General features: G+C 44.4%; 1 pseudogene; it reads left to right on the top strand.

Moving 5' to 3' along the window:
* The first annotated feature begins 3,792 nt into the window (after positions 1 to 3,792).
* On the top strand, positions 3,793 to 4,363 carry Ndufb4-ps7 (NADH:ubiquinone oxidoreductase subunit B4, pseudogene 7; annotated as a pseudogene).
* The last annotated feature ends 3,917 nt before the right edge of the window (positions 4,364 to 8,280 follow it).

Raw genomic sequence — 8,280 nt, 5'->3', positions numbered from 1 at the left:
AAACCCTGGAGGCCATGGAAGCTGCCTTGGCGCTGCAGAAGAACTGGAACCAGGCCCTCTTGGATCTGCATGCCCTGGGCTCTGCCCTCACAGACCCTCGTCTCTGTGACTTCTTAGAAAGCCACTTCCTGGATAAGGAAGTAAAGCCCATCAAGAAAATGGGCACCACCTGACCAACCTCCGTAGGCTGGCAGTGCCAACAACCAGAGCAGACTGGTGTGGCCCAGGCATCTCTGCGTGAGTATCTCTCTGAGTGCCTCACTCTTAAGCACGACTAAGAGGCCTCTGTGCCTTCCAAGGGGCTCCCTCCTCTGCTCTGCACCAGCTGCCTCAGGACCCGAATGAGCCTCTCAAGCCACTAGGCAGCTTTGTAACCACCCTAGGGTCTCTCCCAAGTCTTGGACCAAGTAAAAATAAAGCCTTTTGAAGCAGAAAAAGAAAGAAAGAAAGAAAGGAAGGAAGGAAGAAAGAATTAAAAGATAAACTAAGAAATTAGCGGAAGCAAAAGACAAATAGCTGAAGATATGAAAATGTGAATAGAAGTTATAAAACATGGAAAATGAAATTTTACACTCCCAAAGCAAATAACACAAAGGGCAGAAGCACAGTCAGTCGTCCAACGTAACATGGCGCAGGATGCTGAAAGCTATTTTCTTAGAGTACGTTAAATTCTCAGCAAGGTATGTAAAAAAAAATTACGTGAAAGCAAATATGAAACATAGATAGATGGAAGCCATAAATAATGCTTGGGACACACAGAAGCAAAGTCTAATACACTGAAAGCCGACGTCCTCCCTAGAAAGAACACAAGGGTCTTTGTGAACATGGTGAACTTTGAAGTCACCAAGCTAAGTGAAAGAAGCCCTATTTATATTAAATGTTTAGAATGAGCAAGTCTACAGTGGTGCAAAGTAGATTAGTGGCTACCACACATTGAGAGAGTAGGGAAATAGGGACTATCTGATCAACACCAACAACAGGAAAAAAATTCAAACTGGACATGAATTTCTTGTGGACCATGGATGTCAAAGGGAAATGGAATAGAATCTTTAAGGAGCTAGGGAAAATAACTACCAATGTGGCAAAGGTGAGTTTCTAAGCAGCCATCACTAATCATGAGTGCACAGATGACTACATTTCCCAGCTTCCTTTGGAACTCTATTTCTACCAACACAATGTAATAAAAATTGTATGTGTCAGGAAAAATGCACACAAATACATGCAAACACACACACACACACGCACACACACACACACAAAGTCAAATATATTCAGTAGTCATTGCTCTCTCTTAAAAGGACTCAAGTATGGCTAAATTATAAAATTGGAAGAGGCAAGGGTTTTACTGCTGTGAAGAGACACCATGACCAAGGCAACTCTTATAAGGACAGTGCTTACAGGTTCAGAGGTTCAGTCCATTATCATCAAGGCAGGAGCATGGCAGCATCCAAGCAGGCATGGGGCAGTCAGAGATGAGAGTTCTACATCTTCATCCGAAGGCAGCCAGCAGAATCCTGGCTTCCAGGCAGCTAGAGGGTCTTAAAGCCCACACCTACAGTGACACACCTACTCCAACAGGGCCACACCTTCTAATAGTGCCACTCCCTGGGCCCAGCATATGCAAACCATCATACTCTCTAAGTCACAGGTTAGACTTAAATGAATGGGAAGTTCATTTAAATTATGCTAAGCCCCAGAGACCAGACCGTGGTTGTAAGGGAGGGAAATGGCAGGAAGTTGGCACAAACAGTCATTATGCATACTGGCTAGAATCTGAGACAGCATCTAAGAAGGGCCATAGATGTGATCACTTCTTTTCTGAAAAAATTACTAGGAAATGTAGTTCAACAAAAGGAAATGGATCCGCAGGAAGGTTTGAGAAGCCAACAGCAATGGAAGAATAGAGAAGGCACTGCCATATTTTGATTCTAGATCTAAATTTTAATTTATGATAACAAGGTATAAATAAAACAGTAAATTAAATACATAAAATTACAGGTAGGCATATAGTAGGAAGCAGGGCATGCTGGGCTCTTAGTATTACTTAGTACATAGATAAAAATAAGGATTGTAGCCGGGCAACAGTAATTCATGTGTTTAATCCAGTGCTTGGGAGGCAGAGTCAGGCAAATCCCTGAGTTAGAGGCCAGCCTGGTCTACAGAACAAGTTCCAGGACAATCAGGGCAAGACAAAGAAATCCTGTCTCAAAACAAAACAAGGACTACCTTAAGACATTGCTAACAAAACGAAAATAAAACGAACATTTAAAATTTTAGTGTTTATTTCCAAGAAAATACAGGGTGAGGCCCGGGCCAGGATGGCCCAGTGTGTGCTCCTAAGTCCCAGAGAACCATCACAACTATTGTTAGTTTCCGTTGGTTGTAACAAGGCTCAGTGAACATTGATGAGGACATAAAACAATTAGGAAGGAGGTAGAGAGGTGAACAGGGCAAGCAGACTAATGATAAAACGTAAAGAATATGTGCCAGCTTCTTGAGAAAGGGTTTTGTATGCCACATGTAAATCCAGCTGAGATCCAACTCTGCTCTTCGCCTAAATTAGGACAGAGATCCTTGGCTAAAGGTGATGGTTTGAATGAAAAATGGCCCCCATAGGCTCGTAGAGAGTGTCACTATTAGGAGGTGTGGCCTTGTTGGAGGAAGTGTGTCACTGAAGTCTCAGATGCTCAAGTGCTCAGATGATTTGAGGTCTCAGATGCTCAAGTCAGGTCAGTCACTCTCTCTTCCTACTGCCTGCTGATCCAGATGTAGAACTCTTGGTCCCTTCTCCAATACCACGTCTGTACACACGCTGCCATGCTCTCCCGTCGTGATGTTAACGGACTAAATCTCCGATCCTGTAAGCCAGTACCGGTTAAATGCTTCCCTTTATAAGAGTTGCTGTGGTCATGGCTTCTCTTCACAGAAATAGAAACCCTAACGAAGAACCACAGTTATCACTCACTGAAAAACCAGAGCGCAGTTTGACAGTTTCTCAAAATATTAAGTGTGACGTTGCCACATGGCCCAGCTATTCTTCCTATGGATATATCCCAGAGACACGAGAATACATGTCCACATAAAAGTTTGCACAAAACTATTGACAGTAACATCCCCAAATAAGCATAAAGAAAACAGCCTTGGCCTTCGCTAACTGATTAATAGACAAAATATGGCATACCCACATTCTATTATACAACCATAAAAAGTAACAAAATATTGAGCCATTTTACAATGTGATGCGCCTTGGAAACACTGTATTAAGTGAGAAGGCAGACAGAAGATCATATATAACCTGCTCCTGTTTATGCTAAACATCAAGAAAAGAAGGTTAGTGGTAGCTACATATGCAGGGAGTAGGGAAATGGAGAGGAAATACTGGTGGAAATTTAGTTCCCTTTTGGGCAATGACCAGCATATTTGGGTAATGATTGTATGGTTCTGGGAACACACTGAGAACCATTGCCAACCACCCTCCCACCCCCAAAGTACTACAAACCAAAGATTTGGGGAAATCTTTCAAAAGAATTCGAACATTGGGCCAGGAAAATGGCTCAGCAGATAAAGGCTCTTGCTGCTAAGCTTGACAACTTAATTTGATCCTTAGGACTCACACGGGATAGAGCCAGTTCCTCCCAGTCGTCCTATGACAGCACACACACACACACCACACACAAAATAGAATGTAATAAACAGGTTTTTGGGTTTTTTTATTTACTTGTTTGTTTTTGTTTTTGGGCTTTTTTGTTTTTTGGGCTTTTTTGGTTTTTTTTATTTATTTATTTATTTATTTATTTATTTATTTATTTATTTATTTTTGTTGTTGTTGTTGTTGCTGTTATTGTTGTTGTTGTTTTGAGCTGAGGACAAAACCCAGGGCCTTGCGCTTGCTAGGCAAGTGCCTTACCACTGAGCTAAATCCCCAATCCCATAGACAGGTTTTTAAAGGGAGTGTTGGGAGCCAAGATGTTGGGTTCCAAGTATAGACCTGTACCCCTGGCCACTCTCCCCAGTACCCTCAACCCTGCAGAGTAGGACCATGTCTCTGGAGACCTGAAAGGCACAGGTCAGGTTGAGTGCTTGACCATAAGGGCCCGGCTTAAACAGGAATATCTGCTTTAGTACAAAGACCCCAAACGCCAAACACACACCGAGGATCCTGCCTTGATTCATTAGACCTATGCAAGATCAGCAGATATTTATCCTGATTTCAGACCCACTCCCAAGAACTCACTTTTAGGAGCTGTGGCAGGTTTTGGGGCCTTCCATCTTCCGGTATTATGTTTTAAAAACAGACAAGGACAGAAAGGAAAGACTTATCCAGGAAAGAAAATTGGACAGAAAATTTAGCATCTCCTACTAAGTTTGGCAAGGATGATTCAATTCTTGCGCAAACAAATCTCTTATTAATCACTGAAAAAAAATAAAGGGAGTGATGATGACAGCTAGTGAGTTTACACTTACAGAGGTTTCTTCAGAGGGCCAGTGCTTAAGGTCCCTGATCTTGATCCCGGGAAACTGTGGCTCTAGAGAGCTCGCAACCCGCTGTCCACCATGGGAAACCCAAGGGACTGGGCCCAGGCTGCCGCTCCTCCAGTGTCATATATCACAACAGTAAAAACTCAGACCATAAACCTACATTTCCATACATCCCAGACAAAAAATAAACACAGACGAGTATTTCTAATCCCGCTTTGCTTTTGGAAAGGGCTGGTTAGATTGCATGCTCCATGAAAGGATGGGTGTGCCCTTCTCCAGAGGACTCCCTCACGCTGAAGGGCACAAGTTCTCTCATCTGAAAGATGCACGATCCAGCTGTTCCCTTTCTCTGCTGAAACTTCTCCGCCAACCTCTGGGGAACTAAGGAGAGAAAGACAAGGTTTAATTATTGTGACCCGAGCCTGTTCCTCCCAATGAGGAGAGGGTCTTTTGTATGTACACCCAAGATAATAACTTCTTTTAACCACCAGTGATCTGTCATTCTAAGTTTCTGTTTATAATTTCAGAAGTATTTTATCTTTTAGGTCTTTTTTTTAATGTAATATATCGAGGGCTGATAAACTGAGAGCTAAATGTTTTAAGACCTCTACAGTCATAATCACTAAGTGCTTAATTTCAAAACACACACCATTCATCTGCTCCCTTGGGGATGAAGCAGCCATCACAGACTTCTGCCCAGGCACCAGGCCAGAAATCTTCCTGGGCCTTTTGCATATTTGAACCCCTATGGCAGCTAACTCTCGCACTGAGTTTCCCAGTCTGTCCGCAAGAAGATCTTTCCTTCTGCATGCAAATCCCGAGGGCCCATCTCACAATGGAGTCAAGCCCAGGCTACCAGACATACTTCTGCCAGGTCCCCTGCTGCTCTACCACTAGAAATGCCACCTGGAGAGCCTCGGGGGACACTTGTCTGGGAGTCCTTGTCAACTCTTTCTGAGTCCACAGGGATTCCCCCATGCCCAGAGGCTGGCTGATTTCCAGGGTGTAGCAGTGTTTAGTTCTGTCCTAGTGGGAGCCAGTTTAATTTGTGTCAAGATGAAGGAGAGCTGGAGACAAGCATTTAATCCCAGCATTTATGGGGAGGAGGCACATGGATGTCTGTTAGTTCAAGACCGGCCAGATCTGCATAGCGAGTTCAGAGCCAGTCAAGTGTACATAGTGAGATGCTGATAAAGAAAGAAAGAGATGGAGAGATAAGTGGGGAAAGAGAAGGAGAGAGAGAGAGAGAGAGAGAGAGAGAGAGAGAGAGAGAGAGAGCGCCACATAACCTAAGATAATCTAAAGACATATGGGCTTCAGTTAATGATTAGCTCTCCTGCAGGAACAAAGCAGGAATGGCACAGACTGCCTGGGGTCTGGCTGGAGATGGAAGTCAGACTTAACTGGCACTTTTCTCTCTGGTATAGAGCAGGACAGGGAAGTTGAGCCAGCATTCATCAGACAATGACTCTCCAAGTTTCAACCATAGGGGAGAAATGTACAAAATGGAGAAGCAAAAGCTTCCCAGACAGAACTATTGCCACGTGTGCATAAGCTCATATGTCAAAAAGAAGGCATCATACTGTAAGTTAAAACTGGACAAGAAATATACACCCCTGTTTGATTTGGTATAAAGAAATTCAGAAACTTCTTACTACATGCCTTTTTCAGATCTATTTTTAGTGCTTTTAAACTGTGTTGTATTAGTCAGGGTTACTAATGCAGTGACGAACCACCATGACTAAAGCAAGTTGGAGAGGAAAGGGTTTATTTGACCTACACTGCCACATCAGAGTTCATCCTTGGAGAAACTCAGGACAAGAACTGAAGCAGGGCAAGAATCTGGAGACAGAAGCTGATGCAGAGGTCATGGAGGGATGCTGCTTATTGGTTTGCTACCCAAGGCTTGCTCAGCCTGCTTTCTCATAGAACCCAGAACCACCAGCCCAGGGATGGCACCACCCACAATGGAAAAAGGCAGGAGAGAAGGCTCAGGAGTTCAGGCATGCAATACTCTTGAAATCATTTCCAGCTCCCATCTCAGACAACTCACAGTTACCTGTAACTAACTCCAGGGGCCCAACAGTTCTGGCTTCCAATGACACCTGCACCTGTGAACACACACACACACACACACACACACACACACAATTAAAAATAATAAAAAAAGTCTTTAAAAATAGAAAAGAAGTAAGCCCAGCACATAGACGCAGACAGATCTTGGTGAGTTGTAGGTCAGCCTCGTCTACAAAGCAAGTTCCAGGATGGTGAGGGCTATTACACAGAGAAAACATGTCTTGGGAAAAAAAGAAGAGGAGGAGGAAGGGGGGAGGAGAAGGAGAGGAGGAGGAGAGGGAAGAGGAGGAGGAGGAGGAGGAGGAACCAAAAGGACAGACCAGGAAAGAAAGGGAGAAGAAAAGAATGATCTACCACATTAAATAAGATGGTGAGAACAGGCTCCCAGGAGTGAGACCCAGAAAGACTGCAGGAGAGGGGTAAGATGCGGATGCCGAGGATGACAGACAGCGAGGCAGATATAGCTGTTCACTGTCAAGGAGAGCTGAGCTTCCCTAAGGACATCTAGCAATGTCTGGAGAAAACTTCAATTGTCATAACTGTGGGAGTTGTGATTGCCACCTAGAAAAGAGAGGTCAGAGAGGCTGCTAACATCTTATAATGGACCAAGCAGCCCCCCAAAGCAGAGTCCTTAAGTGCCACTGAAGAATCCTGAGCTGGAGCAAAGCCCTGAGGTTACAAGGAAAGTGTCAGAGACAGAATCCTCCTTCTGTCTGCCTAGGATTCTTCAGCAAGCTACCCTTGATTTGCCTCCCTCCCCGACCCCCACACACACACCACAGCAATTCCCTCAGTGGACACTGGTTCTCACTATCAATGCCCAACACAAGGCAGTTTTCCTAACAGCCCTGTGTCACACATGGCTCTCTCTTTCCACACTGGTCTGAATTTCCCATGACCATACATAGCCCTGTTCATTCTTCCTTCGTTCCTCCACCACACCACCACCAAAGCCCTACACGGATGGTCCCACAAAGATGGTGGGAACCATGGCTGGTTAGGGCTCTATTTGTATCTCAATTGATGATGGTGGTGTGCAGTGGAAAGGAAGGTGGATCTTTTTCTCTTTTTCGAGAAGCTGTAGGCTGGGGATGTCACCCAGTGGGAGGGCACATGCACAAGATGCCAGTGGGAGAAAAACCTCTTGGGGATGAGGCATTAGTTGTGAGCAGAGGGTTCAAGGCAGTAAGTCGCCCATCTCTGAGCTGGCCCATGGGCAGACACCAGAAACATCCTGGAGTCTCCATCTCTTGCAGTCTTCTTATTTCTGTCTCCACTTTTGTGACTGCACAGTAATTGCTCTGTAAATGTTTGCTGAGCAAAACTGTTAAAAAAACAGAACTGTCTGACACAGGGCTTTGCTGCAGACTTCAAACCCACAGTATAATATATATCAGGAGGCAGGAGAATGTGTGGTATATTTGAGGAAGTGTGACCAACTCAATTTAGCTAAGACATCACTCAAGTTTGGGAGGGCAGAGAGCAATTAAATAAGAAGCTGAGGTGATCGTATAATATTTAATAGCAAGGGCTGTTATGAAAATTAGCACATAAATCCACATGTTTCAGACACTTACACTATAACCCTTCATAACCATCATGCACACTAGATGAGATTTGTGTGGCGAGCCCCAGGCAGACATTGTGGTCAGGCCTGAGTGTCACACCAGTTTGGGTGTGAACCCGGCCATGCTAGCACTCCCAGATGGAGACCTTATTTAAGTC

This window comes from Rattus norvegicus, chromosome 4 (assembly GCF_036323735.1).
Source record: "Rattus norvegicus strain BN/NHsdMcwi chromosome 4, GRCr8, whole genome shotgun sequence".
Taxonomy (NCBI): Eukaryota; Metazoa; Chordata; class Mammalia; order Rodentia; family Muridae; genus Rattus; species Rattus norvegicus.
The sequence above is the reverse complement of the archived record's forward strand: the minus strand, read 5'-3'. Positions and strand labels throughout refer to the sequence as shown.